The sequence below is a fragment of the Synchiropus splendidus genome, chromosome 3, assembly GCF_027744825.2.
Source record: "Synchiropus splendidus isolate RoL2022-P1 chromosome 3, RoL_Sspl_1.0, whole genome shotgun sequence".
Taxonomy (NCBI): domain Eukaryota; kingdom Metazoa; phylum Chordata; class Actinopteri; order Syngnathiformes; family Callionymidae; genus Synchiropus; species Synchiropus splendidus.
In genome coordinates, this window is record NC_071336.1 from 3,060,721 (window position 1) to 3,087,793 (window position 27,073).

Sequence of the window (27,073 nt, forward strand, 5' to 3'; positions counted from 1 at the left end):
ATAAATAAATACAGCAGTGAAACGTAAACTATCACTCCAAAATGTTTTTTCCCACCTCCTATCAGCTGAGGCGTCTGGTGAGTTAAAGAATCAACGAGCGGGTGCCCTACTCCTTCGACCTCTGACTGATCGTCTGTTTTCATACGCACAGGCGTTGAATAAAACAAAAAACATAGGTAGTTAAATATAAAATACATCGACAGACTGTGCTTAAAATACTTTTTTTTTATTGAACTGAATGTTTTGCTCTCACCGTTGAACAGTTGGAGCGACCCGTTCAATGAATGATCAGCATCCACAGGGTCCGGATGACTTCCCGGTCGTGTCTGATTTCCGGGTTCCGGGTGATCTTTTCATGCACACACACACACACACACACAAGTATTTCTTTCTTTTTGTTTTGGTATCCGGGGCGATGTCCGCGGCTTGTCTGTGGTTGCTGGCTGTGCTGATGGTGTCGGCGACGGTGGCTGTGGAGGTGCGGATAGCCCAGATGCCGACGTCGAGTCTTCAGCAGGGAACGGTCCGGATAGTAGATCCAGAGGTACTGAGGAAACCGGCGTCGATGTCTCCCACAAAGGCCAAGACCCAGAGGGGAGAGCTGAAACAGAATACCGACAACAATACAAATGTAAATACAATCTAGAAGCAAGACCTCGGATAGCAGTTAATATAATATTAATATAAACAGAGTGTAAATGTAGGGATCTACTAAGGATCAACATTTAAAGCGTAAAAACAAATAGTAAATCACTAGTGTATACTGTCATTAAACCACATTACAATTAGTAAAATCACGACCTCTAGTGGATGCCGTCGTTTAACCACATTACAGTTAGTAAAATCACGACCTCTAGTGGACGCCGTCGTTAAAGCACATTACAGTTAGTAAAATCTCGACCTCTAGTGGACGCCGTCGTTAAAGCACATTACAGTTAGTAAAATCCCGACCTCTAGTGGCCGCCGTCGTTAAAGCACATTACAATTAGTAAAATCACGACCTCTAGCGGCCGCCGTCGTTAAACCACATAACAGTTAGTAAAATCACGACCTCTAGTGGACGCCGTCGTTTAACCACATTACAGTTAGTAAAATCACGACCTCTAGTGGACGCCGTCGTTAAAGCACATTACAGTTAGTAAAATCCCGACCTCTAGTGGCCGCCGTCGTTAAAGCACATTACAATTAGTAAAATCACGACCTCTAGCGGCCGCCGTCGTTAAACCACATAACAGTTAGTAAAATCACGACCTCTAGTGGCCGCCGTCGTTAAAGCACATTACAATTAGTAAAATCACGACCTCTAGTGGCCGCCGTCGTTAAAGCACATTACAGTTAGTGAAATCACGACCTCTAGCGTCCGCCGTCGTTAAAGCACATTACAGTTAGTAAAATCACGACCTCTAGCGGCCGCTGTCGTTAAAGCACATTACAGTTAGTAAAATCACGACCTCTAGCGTCCGCCGTCGTTAAAGCACATTACAATTAGTAAAATCACGACCTCTAGTGGCCGCCCTCATTAAAGCACATTACAGTTAGTAAAATCACGACCTCTAGTGGCCGCCGTAGTTAAAGCACATTACAGTTAGTAAAATCACGACCTCTAGTGGCCGCCGTCGTTAAAGCACATTACAATTAGTAAAATCACGACCTCTAGCGGCCGCCGTCGTTAAAGCACATTACAATTTGTAAAATCACGACCTCTAGTGGCCGCCGTCGTTAAAGCACATTGCAGTTAGTAAAATCCCGACCTCTAGTGGCCGCCGTCGTTAAAGCACATTACAATTAGTAAAATCACGACCTCTAGTGGCCGCCGTCGTTAAAGCACATTACAATTAGTAAAATCACGACCTCTAGTGGCCGCCGTCGTTAAAGCACATTACAGTTAGTAAAATCCCGACCTCTAGTGGCCGCCGTCGTTAAAGCACATTACAATTAGTAAAATCACGACCTCTAGCGGCCGCCGTCGTTAAAGCATAGTATTAAAATCACAATGACGCTTAGCAGCAACAGTTACTCAAACACCTTCAATAGTAAAATGACACCGTCTAAAAGCACATAGCCGGAACATAGACAAATCGCATTACAGATAAAACACACACACACGCACACACACACACGCACGCACGCACGCACGTACGCACGTACGCGCACACACACACACACACACACACACAATAGCGAACATACAACCATTCAACTGATACTGAACGGTAGAGATGTGTTGAAAAAAATTGAGATTCGTATCTTACCAAACGTTGGTGTTGGTGTTGGTGTTGAAGCGACAGGTAGAAGGTGTGGCGTGCTCGTTGTCTTTGTATCTGTTTTCATGTGAAAAAATAAATAAATAAATACAGCAGTGAAACGTAAACTATCACTCCAAAATGTTTTTTCCCACCTCCTATCAGCTGAGGCGTCTGGTGAGTTAAAGAATCAACCAGCGGGTGCCCTACTCCTTCGACCTCTGACTGATCGTCTGTTTTCATACGCACAGGCGTTGAATAAAACAAAAAACATAGGTAGTTAAATATAAAATACATCGACAGACTGTGGTTAAAATACTTTTTTTTTATTGAACTGAATGTTTTGCTCTCACCGTTGAACAGTTGGAGCGACCCGTTCAATGAATGATCAGCATCCACAGGGTCCGGATGACTTCCCGGTCGTGTCTGATTTCCGGGTTCCGGGTGATCTTTTCATGCACACACACACACACACACAAGTATTTCTTTCTTTTTGTTTTGGTATCCGGGGCGATGTCCGCGGCTTGTCTGTGGTTGCTGGCTGTGCTGATGGTGTGGGCGACGGTGGCTGTGGAGGTGCGGATAGCCCAGATGCCGACGTCGAGTCTTCAGCAGGGAACGGTCCGGATAGTAGATCCAGAGGTACTGAGGAAACCGGCGTCGATGTCTCCCACAAAGGCCAAGACCCAGAGGGGAGAGCTGAAACAGAATACCGACAACAACACAAATGTAAATACAATCTAGAAGCAAGACCTCGGATAGCAGTTAATATGATATTAATATAAACAGAGTGTAAATGTAGGGATCTACTAAGGATCAACATTTAAAGCGTAAAAACAAATAGTAAATCACTAGTGTATACTCTCATTAAACCACTTTACAATAAGTAAAATCACGACCTCTAGTGGACGCCGTCGTTAAACCACATTACAGTTAGTAAAATCACGACCTCTAGTGGCCGCCGTCGTTAAAGCACATTACAATTAGTAAAATCACGACCTCTAGTGGCCGCCGTCGTTAAAGCACATTACAATTAGTAAAATCACGACCTCTAGTGGCCGCCGTCGTTAAAGCACATTACAATTAGTAAAATCACGACCTCTAGTGGCCGCCGTCGTTAAAGCACATTACAATTAGTAAAATCACGACCTCTAGTGGCCGCCGTCGTTAAAGCACATTACAGTTAGTAAAATCACGACCTCTAGTGGCCGCCGTCGTTAAAGCACATTACAATTAGTAAAATCACGACCTCTAGCGGCCGCCGTCGTTAAAGCACATTGCAGTTAGTAAAATCACGACCTCTAGCGGCCGACGTCGTTAAAGCACATTACAGTTAGTAAAATCACGACCTCTAGCGGCCGCCGTCGTTAAAGCACATTACAATTAGTAAAATCACGTCCTCTAGTGGCCGCCGTCGTTAAAGCACATTACAGTTAGTAAAATCCCGACCTCTAGTGGCCGCCGTCGTTAAAGCACATTACAATTAGTAAAATCACGACCTCTAGTGGCCGCCGTCGTTAAAGCACATTACAGTTAGTAAAATCACGACCTCTAGTGGTCGCCGTCGTTAAGGCACAGTGTGAAATAGTAATCGCGACCTCTAGTGTCCGTCGTCGTTAAAGCATAGTAGTAAAATCACAATGACGCTTAGCAGCAACAGTTACTCAAACACCTTCAATAGTAAAATGACACCGTCTAAAAGCACAAAGCCGGAACATAGACAAACCGCATTACAGATAAAACACACACACACGCACACACACACACACGCACGCACGCACGCACGTACGCACGTACGCGCACACACACACACACACACACACAATAGCGAACATACAACCATTCAACTGATACTGAACGGTAGAGATGTGTTGAAAAAAATTGAGATTCGTATCTTACGTTGGTGTTGGTGTTGGTGTTGAAGCGACAGGTAGAAGGTGTGGCGTGCTCGTTGTCTTTGTATCTGTTTTCATGTGAAAAAATAAATAAATAAATACAGCAGTGAAACGTAAACTATCACTCCAAAATGTTTTTTCCCACCTCCTATCAGCTGAGGCGTCTGGTGAGTTAAAGAATCAACGAGCGGGTGCCCTACTCCTTCGACCGCTGACTGATCGTCTGTTTTCATACGCACAGGCGTTGAATAAAACAAAAAACATAGGTAGTTAAATATAAAATACATCGACAGACTGTGGTTAAAATACGTTTTTTTTATTGAACTGAATGTTTTGCTCTCACCGTTGAACAGTTGGAGCAACCCGTTCAATGAATGATCAGCATCCACAGGGTCCGGATAACTTCCCGGTCGTGTCTGATTTCCGGGTTCCGGGTGATCTTTTCATGCACACACACACACACACACAAGTATTTCTTTCTTTTTGTTTTGGTATCCGGGGCGATGTCCGCGGCTTGTCTGTGGTTGCTGGCTGTGCTGATGGTGTCGGCGACGGTGGCTGTGGAGGTGCGGATAGCCCAGATGCCGACGTCGAGTCTTCAGCAGGGAACGGTCCGGATAGTAGATCCAGAGGTACTGAGGAAACCGGCGTCGATGTCTCCCACAAAGGCCAAGACCCAGAGGGGAGAGCTGAAACAGAATACCGACAACAATACAAATGTAAATACAATCTAGAAGCAAGACCTCGGATAGCAGTTAATATGATATTAATATAAACAGAGTGTAAATGTAGGAATCTACTAAGGATCAACATTTAAAGCGTAAAAACAAATAGTAAATCACTAGTGTATACTGTCATTAAACCACATTACAATTAGTAAAATCACGACCTCTAGTGGACGCCGTCGTTTAACCACATTACAGTTAGTAAAATCACGACCTCTAGTGGACGCCATCGTTAAAGCACATTACAATTAGTAAAATCACGACCTCTAGTGGACGCCGTCGTTTAACCACATTACAGTTAGTAAAATCACGACCTCTAGTGGACGCCATCGTTAAAGCACATTACAATTAGTAAAATCACGACCTCTAGGTTCAAGGTTCAAGGTTCAAGGTTCAAGGTAACTTTATTGTCAAATATGCTACAGTACGAGACATATAGCATGGATGAAATATCTGTTCTCACAGACCTGGACACGACATACAATCACAGACGAACATAAAGATCACAGACACCACATAAAGATCACAGACAGCAGGATACATGCAACAACAATCGTCACATCGGTCCATCAACCACTGGGAGGAGCACCTAGCTCATGGCAGCATGGCAACATCCTCTGCCCCTGTGGATGGAGCCAAAAGTGCCTGGTGCAGACCCGGGGGCAGAGCAGGGAGGGAGTTCAGCATCATGACAGCCTGGTGGATGAAGCTGTCTCTCAGTCTGCTAGTTCGTGCGCGGTGACTCTGGAACCTTCGCCCTGATGGTAGCAGCGTGAAGAGGCGGTGCGACGGGTGGGAGGGGTCTCCTGCGATCCTCAGGGCTCTCCGAGTGAGGCGAGTCTTGTAGATGTCCAGGAGGGATGGAAGAGGGACCCCGATGATCTTCTCAGCAGTCTTCACCACGCGCTGCAGGGTCTTGCGGCAGGCGATGGTACAGGAGACGAACCACACTGTGATGCAGCTGGTCAGAACGCTTTCGATCGTGCCTCTGTAGAAGGTGCACATGATGGGGGACGGAACTCCGGCTCTCTTCAGCTTCCGCAGGAAGTACAGGCGCTGCTGGGCTTTCTTGGCCAGTGCCGTGGTGTTGGTGTTCCAGGTCAGGTCCTGGGAAATGTGAACACCCAGGAACTTGGTGCTGGTGACCTGCTCCACTGCGGCACCAGCGATGAGCAGCGGGGGATGCAGGACAGGTCGTCTCCTGAAGTCCACCACCATCTCCTTGGTCTTCTCCACGTTCAGGCGAAGGTTGTTGTCATCGCACCACTGGACCAGGCGGCACACCTCGCTCCGGTAGTTGGACTCGTCGTCGTTCCTGATGAGGCCCACCACGGTTGTGTCATCTGCAAACTTAATGAAGAGGTTTGAGTCAGACACAGGTGCACAATCATGCGTTAGCAGAGTGAATAAGAGAGGACTCAGTACACATCCCTGAGGAGCTCCAGTGTTCATTGTGATGGACCCGGAGGTATTCCTGCCAACTCGAACCACCTGTGGTCTGCCTGTGAGGAAGTCCAGTAGCCAGTTGCAGAGGGGGGGGGCAAGTCCCAACTGGACCAGCTTGAGGATGAGCTGCTGCGGGATGATGGTGTTGAATGCTGAGCTGAAGTCCAGGAACAGCATTCGGGCGCAAGAGTCTCTCGTCTCCAGGTGGGTGAGGACGGAGTGGAGAGCAGTGGAGATGGCATCGTCAGTCGAGCGATTGGACCGGTATGCGAACTGGTATGGATCTAGAGCAGGAGGGAGAGAGGTCTTGATGTGATGCATGACTAGACGCTCAAAGCACTTCATGATGATGGGAGTGAGTGCTACTGGGCGGTAGTCATTATGGCAGGTGGGAGACGTCTTCTTCGGGACTGGAATGATGGATGCTGCTTTTAGGCATGTTGGAACAACAGCTTGGCTCAGCGAGGTGTTGAAGATGTCTGTGAGGACATCTGTAAGCTCCTCAGCGCAGTCTTTCAGGACCCTTCCCGGGATGTCGTCTGGACCCGAAGCTTTCCTCACGTCGATCCTTCTCAGCGATCTTCGCACCCTGTTCGGAGACAACGACAGTACCTGGTCTTCAGCGGTCAGAGGGATCTTCTGGGCTGGAGTCTTGTTGACTGCCTCGAAGCGAGCAAAGAAGTCATTCAGCTGGTCGAGCAGAAGAGGGGAGTCATCACAGGTCTGCGGTGAGGGCTTGTAATCTGTGATGGTCTGGATCCCCCTCCACAGGTTCCTGGTGTCTCTGCTGTCGCTGAACTGGTCTGCAATCTTCCTGGAATATTGCCGCTTCGCCTCTCGGATGCCACGTGCCAGGTTGGCCCTGGCTGCTCTCAGGCCCTCCTCATCTCCAGCTCTGAAGGCAGCGTTTCGAATACGCCACAACCTGTGAACCTCACCTGTCATCCATGGCTTCTGGTTAGCCCGGATGGAGATGGTTTTGGCGACTGTCACGTCATCAATACACTTCCGGATGTAGGCTGTGACGGTCTCTGTATACTCCTGGAGATCAACGGTGTTGTTGATAGTGGCTGCCTCTCTGAACATGTTCCAATCTGTGGTGGAGAAGCAGTCCTGGAGTGCTACAGATGATCCTTCGGGCCACACGCGGATCCTCTTCTTGGTGGGCTTTGTGACCTTCACCCGTGGCCTGTATGCTGGAATGAGCAAGACAGTGGTGTGGTCAGAGGCACCAAGCGGAGGCAGGGGGACTGATCTGTAGGCTCCCCTGTGCGCAGTGTAGACGTTGTCCAGGGTGTTGTTGCCTCGTGTGGAGAAGTTTACATGGCTGTGCAGTTGTGGGAGCACACTCTTGGGGTCTGCATGGTTAAAGTCCCCAGCCAGGATGAGGAGAGCATCGGGGTGAGCTGTCAGCTGAGTACTGATGAGTTGGTGAAGTTCGTTCAGTGCCTCTCTCTTGCTGTTGTCATTAGAGCTGGGAGGGATGTATACCGCAGCCAGCAGAACAGCAGCGAATTCCCTCGGCAGATAGAAAGGCCGACATTTAATAATCATCACCTCAGCCCGCGGAGAGCAGTGTCTACATACCACAGCAGCGTCACGGCACCAGGCATGGTTGATGTAAACACAGAGTCCCCCACCTCGAGTCTTACCTCCTTCGACGAGAGCCCGGTCGGATCTATAGCATGCTAGCCGCGCTAGCTCGATGGCGTGGTCCGGAATGGTGTCATTGAGCCATGTCTCCACGAACACGAAAGCACAACAATCCCTCACAGACCTGAACGTGGTGCGGAGCAGGCGGATGTCGTCCAGCTTGTTGGCTAGCGAGCGGACATTAGCCATCGTGATGGTGGGGATCGCCGGTCGGAGCGGGCTAGCGGCTAGCCTAGCTCGATGGCCTCCTCGCTTGCCCCGCTTCTGTTTCCTCACGTTCCGCCCGTGTCGCTTCCAATGTGTAACAGGGAAGGAAGTGGTGGGCCGATGTTGCGCTGGATGGGGTCTCTGGAGCAAACCGTAGCCACGTAGGACTTCCGAAACCGCCGAGGACAGGTCCGGGGGTATCGTCCTGAGAACAGAGAGCAGAGCCTCCCGGCAGTAAAAACGCCTCAAAGTGGAAGGATGCGGCGAGTGTGACGAGGATAAGTTGTTCCACGCAGTTGCTGAACACACGTAACATAAAAAACACGAAGACGCCGGTCGAATGGGTCTGAGAGAAGCCGCTGCGTGTGTCCGCGCCGCCATCTTGGATCATCTAGTGGCCGCCGTCGTTAAAGCACATTACAATTAGTAAAATTACGTCCTCTAGTGGCCGCCGTCGTTAAAGCACATTACAGTTAGTAAAATCACGACCTCTAGCGGCCGCCGTCGTTAAAGCACATTACAGTTAGTAAAATCACGACCTCTAGCGTCCGCCGTCGTTAAAGCACATTACAATTAGTAAAATCACGACCTCTAGTGGCCGCCCTCATTAAAGCACATTACAGTTAGTAAAATCCCGACCTCTAATGGCCGCCGTCGTTAAAGCACATTACAGTTAGTAAAATCACGACCTCTAGTGGCCGCCGTCGTTAAAGCACATTACAATTAGTAAAATCACGACCTCTAGTGGCCGCCGTCGTTAAAGCACATTACAGTTAGTAAAATCACGACCTCTAGCGGAGGCCGTCGTTAAAGCACATTACAGTTAGTAAAATCACGACCTCTAGCGTCCGCCGTCGTTAAAGCACATTACAATTAGTAAAATCACGACCTCTAGTGGCCGCCCTCATTAAAGCACATTACAGTTAGTAAAATCCCGACCTCTAATGGCCGCCGTCGTTAAAGCACATTACAGTTAGTAAAATCACGACCTCTAGCGGCCGTCGTCGTTAAAGCACATTACAATTAGTAAAATCACGACCTCTAGTGGCCGCCGTGGTTAAAGCACATTACAGTTAGTAAAATCTCGACCTCTAGTGGCCGCCGTCTTTAAAATACATTACAGTTAGTAAAATCACGACCTCTAGCGGCCGGTGTCGTTAAAGCACATGACAGTTAGTAAAATCCCGACCTCTAGTGGCCGCCGTCGTTAAAGCACATTACAGTTAGTAAAATCACGACCTCTAGTGGCCGCCGTCGTTAAAGCATAGTGTAAATTAGTAATCCCGACCTCTAGTGGTCGCCATCGTTAAAGCATAGTGTGAAATAGTAATCTCGACCTCACGTGGCCGCCGTCGTTAAAGCATAGTGTGAAATAGTAATCGCGACCTCTAGTGTCCGTCGTCGTTAAAGCATAGTAGTAAAATCACAATGACGCTTAGCAGCAACAGTTACTCAAACACCTTCAATAGTAAAATGACACCGTCTAAAAGCACATAGCCGGAACATAGACAAACCGCATTACAGATAAAACACACACACACGCACACACACACGCACGCACGCACGTACGCACGCACGCGCACACACACACACACACACACACACACACACACAATAGCGAACATACAACCATTCAACTGATACTGAACGGTAGAGATGTGTTGAAAAAAATTGAGATTCGTATCTTACCAAACGTTGGTGTTGGTGTTGGTGTTGAAGCGACAGGTAGAAGGTGTGGCGTGCTCGTTGTCTTTGTATCTGTTTTCATGTGAAAAAATAAATAAATAAATACAGCAGTGAAACGTAAACTATCACTCCAAAATGTTTTTTCCCACCTCCTATCAGCTGAGGCGTCTGGTGAGTTAAAGAATCAACGAGCGTGTGCCCTACTCCTTCGACCTCTGACTGATCGTCTGTTTTCATACGCACAGGCGTTGAATAAAACAAAAAACATAGGTAGTTAAATATAAAATACATCGACAGACTTTGCTTAAAATACTTTTTTTTTATTGAACTGAATGTTTTGCTCTCACCGTTGAACAGTTGGAGCGACCCGTTCAATGAATGATCAGCATCCACAGGGTCCGGATGACTTCCCGGTCGTGTGTGAATTCCGGGTTCCGGGTGATCTTTTCATGCACACACACACACACACACACACACACACACACACACACACACACACACACACACACACATACGCATGTATATACACTTAATAAATACCGCTATTCTTTACCTAGTTATCGTAATTATGATTAGAATCGCTGTCTCCTTCTCACCAATGACTCGCGCCGGTCCTGTCTTCCGTGCCGAATTAACCGTCGCTTACGGCTCAGAGAGCGTTGGTTACTCCCCTTCGCTCGATTTCCTGTACTCTGCCCCGGACGAACTCGTCCTCGCTGTCGATTATTATAATACACGGCGTGTTCTGAGCCTCGGTGCCGCTGACTTGAAGACTCGCTCTCGGAGTCACAGCCGACAGATCCGCACGGGCATCTCCGTCTTCAAAAGTTACACGCATTAACCGCTCAAGCTCCTCAGCGCCGATCAGCGTCTCCGGGAAGTTATTCGCGGAGGCGATAATATCTGAAAAATAGAAGTGCGGCTGTTGTAACACATAATAGAGATATTAACAACGAATTATAAAATAATTCAATATTTTTACCAGTATCACTCTGCGTTAAATGAACATCACACAGATGAGTGACGACGTCTGTCAATGAAAAGAGACATGGTACGTGATAAACATGGCGTAACGTTTTTATTATACTTATATATGTAAATGTAAATACATAGATACACATATATGTATATACTTATATGTATACTGTATAGATATAGATAGATGGATAGATAGACAGATAAATATTCACCTACGACGTGCAGAGGAAGAGGCATCCATGGGTAGTCTGGAGTCCTTTTGGAAAGGAGGATGAAGTTCTGGAAGGTCTGGTCAGCAGCGAAGGTTACCCCGGAACTGATGTAAAATGTGGTCTGAATCGGATCACCTAAATACTCCGTCCGTGTGGGTAGGTCCTAGGTGACGTCTTTGTTGATTTGGATCGGGTCACCCACTCTGCCATTGTCGCCAATTAAAGACAGATGTATAAATATTCTAAAGGTGTTTCCAGATGTGGTGGAGACAGCACAAGATCTGGAATTTGACCCATGACGACCTGGACCATAAGAAGACCAGGATCAATGTCTGCTAGGTAGCTCAGAGGTATGAACCGCGGCGACGTAAAACAAATAATCAGATGGAGAACGGACATGGTGACAGAAGCAGGATGCCAAAAAAAGAATGGCTTGGGTCATCCGCTCTGCCATTGTCGCCAATTAAAGACAGATGTATAAATATTCGAAAGGTGTTTCCAGATGTGGTGGAGACGGCACAAGATCTGGAATTTGACCCATGACGACCTGGACCGTAAGAAGACCAGGATCAATCAGTGGAGACTGCAACTCCAAAATGAACTGAAATGTGTAATAAAAGGGGTCAGGGCCTGAGATAGTCTTTGTCACTCTACACCATCGGAGCTGAGGCAAAGCCAGGTGTAGTTGCGGGCCCAGAGCTCTGTTAGGGTAATTAGACGCCTCTGTCAGGGTGTAAATTCTTTTGGATTTTAAGTTGGGGTGTTTTTGGTTGTCATTCTCACGAGAAAACGAACACGTGGAAGGTACAGAAGTGTATTTCCTACAGCCTAAACAATGTTGTCTGAAGACAATGAGGTCCGCCTTCAGACTGTCTCTTTTGAAGATTCAACCGTCCAGGAAAGAACTCGCGTCTCCGCAGCAAATTAACTGGTTATCACAGACTCTAAAAATGCATCGTTTCAAACTCACACAGGGTGTAAAATTAAATAGACTGATTCAACAGAAACTCATATGAGTTGAATAGCTGTGTCATTTGAACTAATGCTGAAAACTAAAGTATTTCTTTCTTTTTTGTTTTATCCTTGTTCACTCAACCTTATTTTCTGAAAACTAAAAGTATTTCTTTCTTTTGTTCTATTCTGAAAACTAAAAGTATTTCTCAAACAAGTACAAATTATCTGTTTAAACGCATTTTGAAAAAATGGTGCATGAGTTGGGTAGCTGTGTCGTTTGAACTATTAGTGAAGACTAAAAAGTGTTTTCTTTCTACTGTTTTATCTTGAAGAAATATTTCAAGAATGAAAAACTTCTTCATAAGATGTTAAATAACTTCTAAAATGTTTAAACCCGAAATAATATTGTAGCTACTAACGTGTTTTGATTATTTAGCCTACAATGCAGAGACAGTTCAAACATTGACTAATGCTGAAAACGAAAAGTATTTCTTTCTTTTTGTTTTGGTATCCGGGGCGATGTCCGCGGCTTGTCTGTGGTTGCTGGCGGTGCTGATGGTGTCGGCGACGGTGGCTGTGGAGGTGCGGATAGCCCAGATGCCGACGTCGAGTCTTCAGCAGGGAACGGTCCGGATAGTAGATCCAGAGGTACTGAGGAAACCGGCGTCGATGTCTCCCACAAAGGCCAAGACCCAGAGGGGAGAGCTGAAACAGAATACCGACAACAACACAAATGTAAATACAATCTAGAAGCAAGACCTCGGATAGCAGTTAATATGATATTAATATAAACAGAGTGTAAATGTAGGGATCTACTAAGGATCAACATTTAAAGCGTAAAAACAAATAGTAAATCACTAGTGTATACTCTCATTAAACCACTTTACAATAAGTAAAATCACGACCTCTAGTGGCCGCCGTCGTTAAACCACATTACAGTTAGTAAAATCAGGACCTCTAGTGGCCGCCGTCGTTAAAGCACATTACAATTAGTAAAATCACGACCTCTAGCGGCCGCCGTCGTTAAACCACATTACAGTTAGTAAAATCACGACCTCTAGTGGACGCCGTCGTTAAACCACATTACAATTAGTAAAATCACGACCTCTAGTGGTCGCCGTCGTTAAAGCACATTACAGTTAGTAAAATCACGGCCTCTAGTGGCCGCCGTCGTTAAAGCACATAACAGTTCGTAAAATCCCGACCTCTAGTGGCCGCCGTCGTTAAAGCACATTACAATTAGTAAAATCACGACCTTCGTATCTTACCAAACGTTGGTGTTGGTGTTAGTGTTGAAGCGACAGGTAGAAGGTGTGGCGTGCTCGTTGTCTTTGTATCTGTTTTCATGTGAAAAAAAAAAAAAATAAATACAGCAGTGAAACGTAAACTATCACTCCAAAATGTTTTTTCCCACCTCCTATCAGCTGAGGCGTCTGGTGAGTCAAAGAATCAACGAGCGGGTGCCCTACTCCTTCGACCTCTGACTGATCGTCTGTTTTCATACGCACAGGCGTTGAATAAAACAAAAAACATAGGTAGTTAAATATAAAAAAGTAAAATCACGACCTCTAGTGGCCGCCGTCGTTAAAGCACATTACAATTAGTAAAATCACGACCTCTAGCGGCCGCCGTCGTTAAACCACATTACAGTTAGTAAAATCACGACCTCTAGTGGCCGCCGTCGTTAAAGCACATTACAGTTAGTAAAATCACGACCTCTAGTGGCCGCCGTCATTAAAGCACATTACAGTTAGTAAAAATCACGACCTCTAGTGGCCGCCGTCGTTAAAGCACATTACAGTTAGTAAAATCACGACCTCTAGCGGCCGGCGTCGTTAAAGCACATTACAGTTAGTAAAATCACGACCTCTAGCGGCCGCCGTCGTTAAAGCACATTACAGTTAGTAAAATCACGACCTCTAGTGGCCGCCGTCGTTAAAGCATAGTGTAAAATAGTTATCCCGACCTCTAGTGGTCGCCATCGTTAAAGCATAGTGTGAAATAGTAATCTCGACCTCACGTGGCCGCCGTCGTTAAAGCATAGTGTGAAATAGTAATCGCGACCTCTAGTGTCCGTCGTCGTTAAAGCATAGTAGTAAAATCACAATGACGCTTAGCAGCAACAGTTACTCAAACACCTTCAATAGTAAAATGACACCGTCTAAAAGCACATAGCCGGAACATAGACAAACCGCATTACAGATAAAACACACACACACGCACGCACGCACGTACGCGCACACACACACACACACACACACACACACACACAATAGCGAACATACAACCATTCAACTGATACTGAACGGTAGAGATGTGTTGAAAAAAATTGAGATTCGTATCTTCCCAAACGTTGGTGTTGGTGTTGGTGTTGGTGTTGAAGCGACAGGTAGAAGGTGTGGCGTGCTCGTTGTCTTTGTATCTGTTTTCATGTGAAAAAATAAATAAATAAATACAGCAGTGAAACGTAAACTATCACTCCAAAATGTTTTTTCCCACCTCCTATCAGCTGAGGCGTCTGGTGAGTTAAAGAATCAACGAGCGTGTGCCCTACTCCTTCGACCTCTGACTGATCGTCTGTTTTCATACGCACAGGCGTTGAATAAAACAAAAAACATAGGTAGTTAAATATAAAATACATCGACAGACTGTGGTTAAAATACTTTTTTTTTATTGAACTGAATGTTTTGCTCTCACCGTTGAACAGTTGGAGCGACCCGTTCAATGAATGATCAGCATCCACAGGGTCCGGATGACTTCCCGGTCGTGTCTGATTTCCGGGTTCCGGGTGACCTTTTCATGCACACACACACACACACACACACACACACACACACACACACACACACACACACATACGCATCTATATACACTTAATAAATACCGCTATTCTTTACCTAGTTATCGTAATTATGATTAGAATCGCTGTCTCCTTCTCACCAATGACTCGCGCCGGTCCTGTCTTCCGTGCCGAATTAACCGTCGCTTACGGCTCAGAGAGCGTTGGTTACTCCCCTTCGATCGATTTCCTGTACTCGGCCCCGGACGAACTCGTCCTCGCTGTCGATTATTATAATACACGGCGTGTTCTGAGCCTCGGTGCCGCTGACTTGAAGACTCGCTCTCAGATTCACAGCCGACAGATCCGCACGGGCATCTCCGTCTTCAAAAGTTACACGCATTAACCGCTCAAGCTCCTCAGCGCCGATCAGCGTCTCCGGGAAGTTATTCGCGGAGGCGATAATATCTGAAAAATAGAAGTGCGGCTGTTGTAACACATAATAGAGATATTAACAACGAATTATAAAATAATTCAATATTTTTACCAGTATCACTCTGCGTTAAATGAACGTCACACAGATGAGTGACGACGTCTGTCAATGAAAAGAGACATGGTACGTGATAAACATGGCGTAACGTTTTTATTATACTTATATATGTAAATGTAAATACATAGATACACATATATGTATATACTTATATGTATACTGTATAGATATAGATAGATGGGTAGATAAACAGATAAATATTCACCTACGACGTGCAGAGGAAGAGGCATCCATGGGTAGTCTGGAGTCCTTTTGGAAAGGAGGATGAAGTTCTGGAAGGTCTGGTCAACAGCGAAGGTTACCCCGGAACTGATGTAAAATGTGGTATGTTTCGGTGTCTGAGAAAGAGTCAGGCATAATGCCTGTTGTCACACCGCTGTTTACCCCTTTTTTAAGTATTTCCTGAGTAAGTAAAATTGCATCGTTTAAAACTCACACAGGGTGTAAAATTAAATAGACTGATTCAACAGAAACTCATATGAGTTGAATAGCTGTGTTATTTGAACTAATGCTGAAAACTAAAGTATTTCTTTCTTTTGTTTTATCCTTGTTCACTCAACCTTATTTTCTGAAAACTAAAAGTATTTCTTTCTTTTGTTTTATCCTTGTTCACTCAACCTTATTTTCTGAAAACTAAAAGTATTTCTTTCTTTTGTTCTATTCTGAAAACTAAAAGTATTTCTCAAACAAGTACAAATTATCTGTTTAAACGCATTTTGAAAAATGGTGCATGAGTTGGGTAGCTGCGTCGTTTGAACTATTAGTGAAGACTAAGAAGTGTTTTCTTTCTACTGTTTTATCTTTAAGAAATATTTCAAGAATGAAAAACTTCTTCATAAGATGTTAAATAACTTCTAAAATGTTTAAACCCGAAATAATATTGTAGCTACTAATGTGTTTTGATTATTTAGCCTGCAATGCAGAAACAGTTCAAACATTGACTAATGCTGAAAACTAAAAGTATTTCTTTCTTTTTGTTTTACCCCTTTTTTTTTACCCACACCCCTAAGGTAATCCTCCCGGTGTCTCATCACACACCCACCCTCCCGCTGACCCTGCCTGACCCTTGCGTCTGTGAGGATGTGGCTGACCCCCACCCCCTGCATCACACAAGGGTGAAGCTACCCCTTGGACCTTCATTATTTTAATTTCCTGTTGATATAAAAATGGGGAGGGTAATTATTTTAATTTCTTTTTGATATAAAAAGGGGTGGGGTTTATTACTTCCGGAAGGGGAGGGTTTTATTACTCCCGGGGGACCATCAATCATACAGATTTGACATATAGTGGTCTCCTTCATCTCTCTGTCTATTTATAGAATCCCAAATCAAAAAATGCAGAGGAAAACATGAACTCAGCGGCAGATGGTTCCTGTGAGCATGTTTACAAATCAGGTTTCAGCACAGTCTGAGGTGCAAGAGAGACAAGGTTTCCCACCTCCCTGCCTGTTACCATCTGCAGCTCTCTGTACTCTCTGGGCACCGAGCGAGCAACACGCACCAAAACTGCACACATTAAAAACGCAGCTCAAGATTGCATGACGCTTATTGACTCAGTGCTTGAAACAGACCCAACTCAAAGGAGGTTTCAGAACACAGTGATGGGCCCTGGTATGTTGTGTTTCATTTGAACGAAACAGTAAATAGAGCCGTGCTTGTTGTTCAGTATAAAATAAGGAAAGACAGTCCCCACGAAGTGGATTCAAGATCATTGCCATTGCAATCACACACACAGTCAAAGAGCCTCTGGGAGGAGGAAATGCTTTTCTGCGAGATTTCACTAAATAGCTTCACGATTGCTTTCATTGCTACTTCCTGCCACTGCATATGTTTGATTTCCCTTAAGTTTCTCAGATAAATGTCTCATAAATGTCACAAGATGCAGATCAGTCAATTCAGTCAATAGAAGCTGTGAAATCCTACAGTATATTAACTTCCTGTCCACTTTTCCATGACCACCTGAACTTACTCCCAGGTTGTCCCACGACTTTTGACTTCCATACTTAGCAAAGATGACCACACAAAAATGCTACGCTGATTCGACATTAGCATCATGAATAATAACCGTTTTATAGCACAGTACCCTTGTAATGCTCTTTCGTGGCAACAGCTCTTACACTTCACTTACACTGTGTTCTCATAACTACGATCTACATATGTCTGTTATTAGCATTATCATTAGCATTTATAAACAGAATGTATAAACAAGGAAACCAAAGGGAAAATGTAAATTATGCACTAATAAAACATGTTTTTTGATTATACATTATTACATATACATTATTATTACATATTTAAGTACATTATAACGGGTGATTCTTAATGTTCTGTACGTTATAAATATTGGAGGGTCTTCATAAGAGGTATTATGGAAACCACTTGGGCATTAAGTCTTTAGCAGAGTCACACAGAGCTCATCTCTAGGGTTTAAAGGCATCATGCATAACAATAGTGAATTATTATTCATGTTTTCAGGATATAGGGTCAAAAATGAGAAAAGCATATGTCATCCAATTAAAAGGGGTAGGCTTCAAGAACCTGCACTTTGATTTAAAGAATCTTGTTTTAAATCTCTCTGCGTTCATGTGGCTGCACATTTCAATCCTTGATATGTAATGCATATGGCAGAATTGACAATAAATCCTCTACCTTTACCGTCACGCACGACTCTAGTCAAATCTGACCTTCAGAGGTGGAGAAATTTAAAAAGAAAAAAAAAAAAATCATTGATAAACTACAGCAAGTGATTTTGTTTGGAGTGGGAAGTCTCCTCGGGTCAGCAGATCGTTACTCCATAAGTGTAAATTCAAAACAGTTTTATTATTGAGCCTCTTATATTCATAAAATCTGCTGTCTTACTGATGTTTACCTTAGTCCAAACTGGAAATGTTTTCATGCTCATCCTCTATTAATGCTCCAGTATATTCCTCACTGCCTATGAAAAGACCTACCAATGTCAAGAATCCCAAGGTTACGTTCCATGCTGTTAAAGTTTGCTCCCAATTTCAGAAGCGCTGTAAATATAATTCAGCCACTCAGAATTCTGGCCCAAAAAGAGAATCGTGTGTTTCCTCCCTCTTACTTGGAGAAATGCTTGTCACGCTCGTACAATAGTCTCTCAAAACAATATCAAATCATATATTTTGTCTAAAATAAATAAAAAAATAAAAACTTTCACAGGTTTCCTTCTCTACCTCCTGACTCAGCAACAATCTACTCAGCCCTAGAAGAGAATTGTTTCTGAAATATATTAATGAGATTGAGGTCAAAAACGAGAGGAGCATACAACAGGGAATCAGGTTTTCAAATAGATGAAAGTTGGTGGGAGAAAACGGTCACTGAATTTCAGTAAGTTACATCATGCGCATGCCCGATCCTTATTCATTTCAAGGTCATATGTGGGGTCCCCTTCAATTTAGATAAAAATAAACATTTCAATATTACTATTAATAGCTATGGGAGAAGGAAAACACGCCTAAAATTTCCCTTTATGCCTTTACCATCAATAAAATTTGTCAAACGCCTTGTTTTTCTGCGCTTAAATTGGCCGCAGATACAAAGATGGTGACGTGTGATCCAGTTACACCTGATTCAGCTGGACACTGGCAGTGCATCTCCATTCACAGAAACACTGCTGTGACATCAAATATGAGCTGGACAGTGAGGCAGCTGCCAGGACAGCAACTCCAGCTGGACGGGTGAGATGTTTCTCCAAGGAAGTTATCGCTAAATTATTAATTATCCTGGCTCAGCATCGACCAAATGACCAGCTGATGATTGTCTAAATGCATCCACCAGTGCGTATGTTGGATGCGTTTATTCAGCAAGCTACAGTCAAGTTTAAAGGGCGTTTCTTTTCTCTTGTTTTTATTAAATGCAGTAATTTCAAGTGACGGTGCAAGCAAGCCGAGGTCAAGCACCAGCATGTTAGTGACGTGCAGGTGCAAAAGACGATGTGATTCAAATGTTAGGATCAGGACGTTGGTCCTTCAGGGCCATCCATAAAGTATCAACAGGAGTCACAGGTGAAGAAGAAGAAGATTTCGTCCTGGAGTATATTAATTCCGATTGTGGTGTTTTTCGTACTCTGTTAACCATACCGATGGATGCTTGGAGTGAGACAATCCAGGAGATTTCTCCAAAAATCGACGGTCTCTTCTACCATAGCCGCTTATGGAATGATGCCCTTGTGTTTTAGGACCGCCCCACCCTGGACCGCCTACTTGTTGATGGCTGTTATAAAGAGGATTTTTTCCAGAGCAACACCATGCAGACGTACCTGTTGGAACAAGACCGTCCAAGACAACGATGAGGCCAGAAGGTGTTCCGAGACGTATCGTCACTACCTTCCTCGGAGCTGCTACAGGCGGCCCCGGGTACGGGATGAACAACTCCTCGCCGTCACCTCTACATCCTGCGGTAGAACACGTTGCGGCTGACGGTCATAAGTACGAGGGTTCTAACAACGACATGACAGACGGAGCCCGTCCTTCATTGGACGTCAAAGACGACACAGACGACTCTGTTGCAACTGAAATGCAAGATGTGGATGACGAGGAGGAACCTGTAGGGAAGGCAGCAACCGCCTGCCCCGGGAACGAAACTGTCGACGTGCATCCGCCTGCTTTATCCACTGCTTCTCAAGACCAAGAACCAGCAGCTAATGATGACACGGATGGATGGATAAGCGGTTTCTTCTTGAAAGCTTTAAAGACAGTTGTATTTCATCTACTAGGTAAAACCATACGCAGGTATTGGAGGGAGATCTGCTACGGTTGCCAAGTAGACCATCCCAGCCAACTACAACACAGCTGTCTTGAAGAGATGGAGGATGATTTCTACCGCCTTAATTTCCACCCGTTGATGAAGAGACTCTGTAACAAGAACTTTCTGCCTGCTGTACAACACTACTTGACCCTGAATGACGTACAACCGGGGAAAATGAGAACGAAGGCTACGGCTGAGACAGTCTTGCTCGAAATGAGGTGTCGAAAATCAACTGTCTGGAATGAATACATCAAACATGAGCCTGAGGATCTTCTAATTGAACGTCTGGAATCAGCAAGTAGAATCTGGAATAGAACGCCGGTCCTGGGCGATGTCACAAACACGAGATTCCCTCGTATGTGATGTTTATTTTTTTTTACTCTTTTACTGTCTTTGTATAACATTACGTTTGAATCCTTACATAACCTGTGGAATAAAAAACATTAAGAAGTATATTTGGATCTCAGCTCATTCATTTCTCGTTTAACATGACGGTGAAACACATCATTAAAAGAGTTTATTACAATCCTCTTCACCCCGGGACCTCTGGAGGTGTGAGTCGCCTTCGTCCAGGGGTGTAGGTTGAGACTGGAAAACCAGTCAGTTCTAAATCTATTAAAGATTTTTTTATCAAAACAGGATGCCTACACCCTGCATAAACCAGCCAGAGTAAACTTTCCGAGATACAGAGTATTTGTTCACAGGCCTCTTCAACAATTCCAGGCCGACCTATGCGACATGCAGGCGTTGGCTAGATATAACGACGATCAAAATTACTTGTTGACCGTTATAGATGTATTTTCAAAGAGGGCATATGTACGCGTTTTAAAAAGAAAGACTCCGATCGAGAGAATGAAGGCGTTCAAAACAGTGCTGGAGGAGTGCGGGACGCCTGCAAAGCTACAGACGGATGATGGGAAAGATTTTTTTAACAAGAGTTTCAGGGCTTTGATGGAAAGGAAGGGTATTAATCATTTTTCAACAGCGAGTGACGTTAAGGCCTCTGTGGTTGAGAGATTTAACCTCACTCTTAAAAGTCGGATGTGGAGATATTTCACGGCTAAAAACACATTACGTTACATTGAGGTTTTACAGGATCTAGTAAAGAGTTATAATCACAGCTATCACAGTAGTATAAAAATGACACCGATGGAAGTAACTGAAGAAAATACTCTGCAATTTTTACATTAGACCATCGAAAGATCTGCAAAAGGCAAAATTAAAGGAGGGCGATCATGTTAGGATATCAAAACTACGAGGTGTATTTGACAAAAAGTATGAGCAGAGTTTTACAGATGAGATATTTACGATAACTGAATGTATTCATCGCACCCCGCCTGTGTATAAATTGAAAGATTTCGACGGCGAGACCATCCAGGGGTCATTTTATGATCAAGAATTACAAAAAGTACAACTCGTAAAGGATAAAGTATTTCACGTTGAAAAGATTCTCATGGAACGCTGCGTTAAAGGAGAGAGGCAGGTCTTTGTCCAGTGGAAGAACTGGCCTGAAAAATTCAACAGCTGGGTAAAAGCTTCGGATATAAAAAATATATAAGAAGGTCCTTCTTTACACCAGGCATCATATCACCATGTACGACTCAAAGAACGCAGGCTTCTATGTGACTTTACCATCAAACGCCAGCGCAAATGTTTTTAAAGACAACTCCATTGGTACTTTCCGCGTTGATTTAGCACAACATATCGATTTAAACGGAAAATGGGAGGTCGCTTTGACGGAGATTACATACCCTCACACGTGGCATAATATTCCAGAGGATACAGCATCATTTTCCTGGAAACCGAACCATAGAGTACTTGATTCCAACACAAACACGGCTCCCCCTAGAGGATCAGATTCGGAGGCTAACACAACACGACGGTATAAAGATGAATTTCATAGAGCCATGGCTCGTCTTAGGGCTCCAGATCCCGATGCCAGCGCCTCTGCTCAGAGGAAAAAAGACGAATCACGAGGGGTTGATCGACATTTCAAAACGGCGGGAACAGATATTTCCAAACTGAAGTTTAAGGGAGGATATTACAGCTCTATTAATCAGATTACAACCGAGTTGGAGCAAACCTTTAAAAAAACCAATAACGACATACGCTTCCTGTTTAACAGTGCACGGCAAAAAATTGATCTTCAAGGAGACGGGCAGAACCTAGTGCTTTTTAACTCGCCTTTGGCTTACATGCTAGGTGTAGAGCCTGGTAATTGGATACATTTTTGCGACTACAGAGCGCCCCATCCAGTTGATTTAAAAGTGGGGTTTTACCATCTCTACTGTTACAGCGACGTTGTAAGACCGCAGCTTGTAGGGGATGCATATGCACCGCTTTTAAGAACTGTGGAAATCAAGGGTAGCTACTCAGATATAATCACACAACATTTTAACCCTGCTTACTATTTACCGGTGGCCAAGAACCATATTGAAAATATTCAGATACAAATTAAATCGAATCTTAACAAACCCGTCAATTTTACCTTTGGAAAGGTCGTGGTGACTCTATACTTTAGACCTGTTACTTGAGAGGATATTATATAACCCTTGTATCGTCATGTGGAAATTCATTCACCATCACAACGCCGGAGAGAGATAACCAGTCTTTGCAGGCCAAGTCGTAAACAAACACAATGGTTCATGCAGGCTTAAGAGACGACCCTCACAGATTTGTACAATATTATGAAAAACAGGTGGGCGGAGATCTACCCGGTTTCTACGGTGCCCCTGTTATGTACGAACGTGGCATCGGTTCCCTCTTCTCGAAAATGTTTCGGTTTGATTCACCGCTCTTGAAAAGAGGTATTGCCATCGCGAAACAACATCTCAAATCAGCGGTGGGTAACATAGCTACGGATATGTTCACCCGTACCTTGAGAGGAATGAGCGATCAACAGAGACAGAAAGGGTCAGGAGGTACAGCCGTCTTATCGCGGAGGACAAAGAGACGCCCTCCAGGACGATGTGTAACACAGAGCTCTAATAAACGTACAAACAAAAAAAGAAAGAAGTCTGTTGACAGAAGCAAACGGTCCAAGAGGAAGTCCAGAGGGAGCTCTGATATATTTTAAAAAACCTTATATACAGTAACATGGCACTCCTACACCAGAAATCTGCTGAATGCACATTGGCAGAACTGGATTTATTCACGACCCCGATGACGCAACTTTCCATCAAAGACAAAATTTACACTGAAATTGCTCCAGTAGCCGCTATCAGCGAAGGAGGACCTATTGAGTTTTTTATACCAGGAGACGGTGAAAAGTATCTAGACCTAAACGACACCCTTCTACATGTGCGTGCAAGAATTACTAACGCCGATGGCACACCGCTGGCTAACGACGCAGCGGTCGGTCTCATCAATTACCCTCTAAACACAATCTTTGACCAGTGCAATGTGGTTCTGGGTGATCGGATGATTTCACAATCCAGTTCCACAAATCCGTACAGAGCTATGATTGAAACACTTCTCAACTTTTCAGGCGACACTCTTAAAACACAGTTTAGCGCCGGTCTTTTTTACCAAGACACAACTGGGTCAGTTGACTCGATCATCACTGTAAACGGTCCCAACGCAGGTCTTAATAAGAGGGCCGAGTTCACGAGCAGATCCAGAGAAGTACATCTTCTCGGTCCTCTCCACGGCGACATATTTTTCTGCGAGAGACTGTTATTAAACTCTGTCGATTTAAGAATTAAACTCACCAGAGCGAATGATGCCTTCTGCCTGACCGGACCCCGCGACTCCACCTTTCGTCTGAAAATCCTCGGCGCCTCTCTGTTTGTGAAGAAAGTCACTGTTTCGCCAGCTGTGAGAATAGGTCATGCAGCGGGTGTGTTAAAAGGAAATGCTCTCTTCCCGCTCTCACGAGTCAATGTAAAAACATACTCCATTCCAGAAAACTCAAGAATATGCACCCAGGAGAATTTATTTCTGGGTTCAATACCTAAATACGTGGTTTTAGGGTTGGTACATCACGAGGCATTTACCGGTAGGAGAGATCTCTCCCCGTTCAATTTTCATCATTACAACACTGAATATCTAGCCCTCTGTCAGGATGGCCAACAGATCCCCGCTAAAGCTTTTCAACCTCAGTTTAATAACGGTATGGCGGTCAGAGAGTTTTATAACATGATTCTAGCTACAGGAAGACATTTGAAGGATCTGCCTCTAAGCATTGACCGCGAAGGTTTTAGCAGCGGTTATTCGTTGTTTGCATTTAATCTCAATCCAGCCGACGACAACTACGCTCTCTCTCCTCTCTCAAATGGGAATTTAAGACTGGAGATGAGATTCAGAGTACCCTTACCGAACACCGTAACACTGATTGTGTACGCTTGTTACGATTCCATTCTGGAGATTGATGCAAAAAGACAAGTGCTGGTGGACTATTATTATAAAAGTTATGGATAGTCTCCAGTTACAGAGGCTGCTGAGAGGTCTCTTGGGCGACACATTTTACGGTGTATGGCCGTCGGACAGGTTGCCTCAATTGACACAACCCCTCAGACTGCCTGCATATTTCATCGTCAACACACATCCGGCACATAAACCAGGAGAGCACTGGTTTTAACTCTCGAAGAAGACGGTAGAACAACTTTCTTTGACTCATTTGGAATGGGACCCTACTTTGCACATTACCCTGAAAATATTTTAAAGTTTCTCAAAAAACATTCAGTCGACATCAAGTACAACAATGGTCAACTACAGCACCCCCTATTGTTTGTATGTGGTCATCACTGCGTCATCTACCTCTGTCATCGCGCTAGAGGGTTGTCTATCGAAGAAGTATTAAGTCTATAAAGCGACGATACCTTAACAAATGACCTCATGGTATACAACTTTGTGAAAGGTCATCAACAATGTCTAAAAAGATGCGCCCACTGTCCGTGGAAACAATAAAACTGTTCTCTTCTGTATTTTAATGACTATTGTAACGTGTGACTAATCTTATTTTGTTTGTACGTGTGTTGAAAAGAAAATCTGTAATCTTACAGTAATTCAATAAAACATTTTATTGATGAAAAGGCAATAACCGTGTACAAGGTAATTATTCATGAAACCCATCGAGGTGTTAGAGACAATTTCTTCCTTTTGGTCGCTACACGCGTCAAGCGTCGTCGAGGTGTCACTTTAGAGTCCTTTGGGTCGGGAGACCAGCCCTCGGCTATACTTTTCTTTCGTGAGGTAGAATTCGATTTAAGTCTCTGATATTGAGGCCGCGCTTCAGGATTGGACAGCAGGGTGAGAGGGATGTTTAGCTTTAATAATGTGACGAGAAACTCGGACCATCCCTCAGGTAATGAAGAACTTGTTTTCTTATACGGTAGGGAAAGGTACTTGAATATATCAATCACATGAGAGCCTTTTACAGCATTTCCCTCATACATAAATTCACCATTCATATTCCAACCGTCGCCGTTTTTGGATATCCTCTGGATAATGTATTCAGCATTTCTTCGAGCTTTTGACGGAAGGCTGTTTAGAATATCCTTACCCACGACGTCCGTTACAGAGGGTGTTTTTAGAACGCTTTGGTCGCGACTGTCAGAGTCGTGGGGATGATCTCCGTCTCGTTGTAAAGTCAGAGTTACTCTCCTTTGGTCTCTCTGATCCTGTTTTGTAAAGGTTAAATATCTCTGCAATAGACCATCATACTGTTTAATCTTCTCATACGAGTTTAACTGAGAATCATTTAGAACGGTCCTCATCTTCTCATTCAATTCATCTTCGGCTGTTTCACGGATGTCAGAGGATGGGCGTGATAACTGGTTAATTTGCTGAGGAGAGACGAGATACATTTTCTGGACAGTCTTCATGGCGTTTTACTTCTTTACAAGTCCTCCTATTAGATTTCCAATGATTGGAACGGCAGCCGCTAGCAACGGCAACAGGAATCCACCCGATTGCTTTTTAAGAATCCTTCGTTTACGCTTCACGCACGCTTTCTTTTAGCCAAGAGTCTGATGTTTTTCTTCTGATTTTTCAGTTTTTTTAACTGAGCTTGCGACAATGGTACATTCCCCTTCAAAACATTCAGGGCGATCTCGCAAAGAGCTTGAATAAAGTCCCGAGAACTACGCATTAAAATGTCTTTACGTTTCTTTGACGGAGCGTGGTATAGTTCCTTAAGTAAACCATCGTTTCTTTTTATACGCGCTGACATAACTTAAGCAGACGTTTTTGGTATGTACACAGTGTGACGCTTGTGAGGAAGTATCCCAGTCCTTAGTCTGTAGCGTTCTGGACATGAGGGTGTTAGATCAACAATTAAGTACCCGTGAGCGTCGGCTGTAGCATCTTCAAAGCTTTCTAGAAAGAAAGCTCTTTGAGACGGGTAAATCTGTTGAGCAAGAACTTTTATCTGCATTTTATCGCGAGGATTCTTAAACAATACAAACTAATTGCTATTCAGACTAATAGTACGACTATATTTACCATGATGAAATAAGTTTTGCGTCAGCATTATAACACTCATATTTTTATGATGTCTGTACTGCGTAAAAACACGGACAACCTCTGGGTTTTCAGAAGCTTCAAAAATAACATCGTCAAGAATAATCAAATGTTTTCTATCAGTCGGAAATACATCTTCATTTTCAAAAGATTCAGGTAAACCTTCAATGAATTTGATATTTTTATTCATCTTTTGCAACTCAGTGCAAAACCCGAAAGGTTTGGTTGTGCCGTCCGAAAACAAGCGCCTCTTATCGTACACGACCCGGAGTTTTTTCGTAACTGATCTGTTTTTTAAAGTGATGTTCTTTTTATCCCTCACAATGCTGTGTTGACGGGTCTCAAGCACGCCGTCAGGAGAATACTGTAAAAACAAGTCATCCAGTGTCACCACAAACAATGGGGGAACCCTTTACACATGACTGTTAGATTGTGGATGAAAAGTTTGAGGCCATCCTGAAAGAGGGATCATTGTTCAAGTTTTTTGATCCTCAGATTATCAATTAATGTGTTAATA